We start from the raw sequence: 4082 nt of genomic DNA, 5'->3' as shown, positions 1-4082 counted from the left end.
AAAAACTACTTTTTTGTTTTTTTATTTATTTTTTATTATTTTTAGGCAATTGGGGTTAAGTGACTTGCCCAGGGTCATACAGCTAGTAAGTCTCAAGTGCTTGGTCTGAGGCCAGATTTGAACCCAGGTCCTTCTGACTTCAGGGCCAGTGCTCTATCCACTGCACCGCCTCACTGTCCCATATAAACTACTTATTAAGAAATGTACAGCACATACAGAAAAAATTTTAACACTGAATTACTTTATACACATGAGCTATTGTCATTTCCTTAATCTCTTGTCCAGGGTGTCCCATTTGGAAGTTACTGAAAATGCTTGATTAATGTCTCATATATATGTCACATTTTGTATGTATTAAAGAACAAAGTATCTATAAAAATCAGATAACGTTTCATACTGGCCTAAAAAGGATTTCTTTCTTTGGATCCACAAAGAACTTATATCCAGCATTTCAAAACGGCTTAAATATTTTTTGGTCAGTAGTTAATTTCCATTGCACAGAATTATAAATAGTGCCACAAGAGGGATAGTGGTTAGACCTGTGCTTTCATTAGCACAGGGAAATCCTGAATGATGAAAGGTCCTCTAACAATTCAAGTTAGCATTTTTTCTGCAATTTATGGCCTTGAAGACTCTCCCAGGTCACTAGGAGGTAGGGTTTTTCATTTTTAAAAATTCATCTTTTATATTTTTACATTACCTGTATTTCCCACTGTACTCTTTTCTTTCTTATTTCCAAAGGCTTATACTTTAAAGTAAAGAAAAAAAAAGAGGGAAAAAATAGTTCAACAAAACTGACAACATATTGAAAAATTCTGACATATGCAGTGTTCTATACCCATAGTTGTCCACTTCTATAGAAATACATGGGAGAGAGGAATGGAGCCTTCTTATATCTCTTCAGTGGGACAAAGTTCGATCTTTAACTCAGCATTGGGAGCTATTGAGAAGTTAATTGACTTGCCTATGTGTCAGGGCTGAATTTGAACTCATATCTTGCTAGCTGTAAAGCTAGCTTTCTATCTCCTACACCGCACTATGGATGCACAAATTATAAAGCATACTATTATGCTAATATGCCTCTATTTTAGCAAAGAAAGAGATCATCAGTCAAACCACTAGCAGATCCACTGAAGCTATTGTTAAGTGAAGGATATGATGAGGGAGCTTCTAGTAACCACACAATTACTTCCAGCTAGGTCTGAATATTCCCAAAGTCTGTAATACCTGGTGGAACAGATATCATTGAAGTGTTCACCAGCCAGCAGATGTCCAGGCATTATTCAGCAATGGTCCAGTGAGGATCAAGCACTGAAGCATGACTGATTAAAGCTTTGCCAATGCCAACAGTGAAATCAAAGCCTCTGATGCCTCAGTTGTAAAAGCACAGGAAGAAATAATGACTTGGATAAATTAGTTTTGGAAAAAAGGAAGGAAGGGAAAGAGAAAGAAAAATAGAAGAAAAGAAGGAAGGGAGGGAGGGAGAGAGGAAGGAGGGAAATAAATCAAGGTACAAGGTGAGTAATGTCACACAAACAATTCAGAATTGCAAAATGCAAACTGACAAAAGAAAATACCATAGACCCTCATGTTCTTAGCTAGTCATGGACTGTAACTAAGTTATTTTGACTGCTATGTGAATCATTTCTTATATAGAGAGAGCTTAACTTGAAAGGAATTGTAAACCAAAAACCAAATAAAACCACAGGTTTGCTGAGCCCTAAACAGAGCTTAAGCATTAAATTTTACTTAAAAAATGGACCTATTTCCATTGGTTGAGCTAAGCCAAAGGACAGCAATAGGAAGGGGGTAAGCACATGGTAGGAAGATGGGTTGTTAGCCTTCTACATAAAGTTGAAGGTAACAAGATGGCCCCAGTGTAGGAAGAGAGCACATCTGGTACAGAGCTAGAGATGGATGAGCTTCTAGAAAGAGCCCTTGAGGATTTTGATAAAGCTAAACCCTTCCCAGCATCCTCTTCTTCCACCATAACCCCTGATATTTCAGGTTCCCAGAAGAGATAACCTGCAGACACAGCTAATGATGCCCTCTTTGCCTCCCAAGAGTTCTTCCAAGAACTTTTTGACAGTGAGCTAGCATGCCAAGCCACTGCAGAGTTTAAGAAGGCCATAAAGGAATTGGATGAGTAGGAACCCCACCTTGTGGAGCAGTTCCAGATGTTTTCACATGCACAGGGAGAGTGGGCAGTTATACAACATTCCAACAAGAGTTCACTTCCTGCCTGAAGGAGACACTCAATGGACTAGCAAAAAATGCCACTGACCTTCAAAATTCAGGCATGTCTAAAGAGGAACTGACCAAGGCCATGGAGAGACTCCCCATTATGCAGAGCATCATGCAGAACCTACTATCTAAAGAGTTACTATATCCATCACTAAAAGAGATTCCAGAGAAATGCCCCGAGTGATTGTAGAGCCATCTTGAAGCATTGTCCCCAGAACAATTTGAGAAATATCAGGAGCAGCACGGTGTCATGGGCAAAATTTGTGAGCAGTTTGAAAAAAAAAGATAGATGCTAACAGCTAGGACTCACAGAAGATCTACTTTGAAATGGTGCTAGATCTTATGCGGCAGCTTCAGGATCTGGGCCATCTCCCAAAAGAGCTAGTAAAGGAAACAGGTCCTGGCTTCAACTTCGACCTTGACACCTTGAGTCTGTTGGGACCTGTAAATGCAAGTGGTAAGCAATATCCAATCATGTGAAATTCCTCACCCTTCTTCCCTTTCTATCCCCAGCCAGGAGTGAACACCTGAAGTCAGGGCTTAGAAGGATGGTGATTCTGTGGAGGAGATGCCTGCCTGTCCCATTTACCTTCTGCCTTCTTCCCCTTCCCTTTACCAGCTCTCACCCAAGACTACTCCACACCAGCATGAGTCCCATTGTAGTCATTGAAGCTGTGGTTTCTGGGAATGGGACCTATTATTCAAGTTGATCTTACTGAGTCTTTTACCAACTTCTTCCATCCCTTACTGTTCTCTGCTGCTAGTGAAAGTGCCTATCTCTACTTGCTTAAATTGTAGGAGGGAACTCTTTATAGACCATGTTCCCTTCTTCCTTCCCCACCTACCCATAATGTGTGTGCATATACCTTCACTGATGCAGGAGTTGGCCCCCCAGCCATGATTTGAAGGAAACCAGGGATCTGAAGGAGTGCATTCCAGAATAAAAAGATGATCATTCTCTTTCTTCTCTGAGCATCTTTCAAACAAAGATTGAAGACTCAATGCCCATAAGGGAATAACTAGTAGGATAGTTTTAGAAAGCAAAGCATGTGAAAATAAGTAATATAAAATAAGGTTGGAAAAGTAGGTGAGAACACTAAGGTGCAGAGCTTTAAATGGCAGTTTGGGAATTTAAAATGGGAATGGAAAACCACTGAAGATTTTTGAATATGAGGATGATCTGCTCAGATCTGTATTTTGGGAATGCCAATTTGGCAGTGGTGTGGAAGATAGCTTAGAGAAGAAAGGGAATGGAAGCAAGGAGACAAATTAAGGAGCTATTGTGATGGTCCTAGTGAGAGCTGATGAGAGTCTAATCTAGAGTAGAAGCTATGTTGATGGACAGAAGGCAATGAATATGAGACATTGTGGGTGTATACTCAATAAGACACTCACCTTAATAGGCTCTGCTAAAAGGATTAGGAAGTTGCTTTAAAGAAGAGAGTCAAGGATGAGTCCAGTATTGTAAACCTGAATGACTAAAAGAACAATGGTATCCTCAACAGAAATAGAGGTTTGTTGGAGGGGCACATTTTGGGAGAAATACAGTGTGTTCTACTTTGTACATAAGTTTCAGGTGCTTTGGGGATATCCAGGTGGAAATGTCCAGTGATCAACTGCCAAGTGGTAATGGAATCTAGAAGAGAGGGGAGGAAGTACAGATCATGGCATCATTTGCATGGAGATGTTAACCAAACCCATGGAAGTTAATGTAATCACCAAGGGTCAGAGTGTAGAGAGATAAGAAAAGCCAGGAAAGTCTGGGGGGTTGAACCAGTTAGTGAGTATGAGCATAATTGTGATCCTAAAAAGTATATAGAGGGGGCAGCTAGGTGGCA

General features: G+C 40.2%; 1 pseudogene; it reads left to right on the top strand.

The window, feature by feature from the left end:
• The first annotated feature begins 1868 nt into the window (after positions 1-1868).
• On the top strand, positions 1869-2724 carry LOC110216467 (peroxisomal biogenesis factor 19 pseudogene; annotated as a pseudogene).
• The last annotated feature ends 1358 nt before the right edge of the window (positions 2725-4082 follow it).

This window comes from Phascolarctos cinereus, unplaced genomic scaffold, assembly GCF_003287225.1.
Source record: "Phascolarctos cinereus isolate Bilbo 61053 unplaced genomic scaffold, phaCin_HiC Scaffold_5;HRSCAF=322, whole genome shotgun sequence".
NCBI classification, from domain to species: Eukaryota; Metazoa; Chordata; class Mammalia; order Diprotodontia; family Phascolarctidae; genus Phascolarctos; species Phascolarctos cinereus.
The sequence above is the reverse complement of the archived record's forward strand: the minus strand, read 5'-3'. Positions and strand labels throughout refer to the sequence as shown.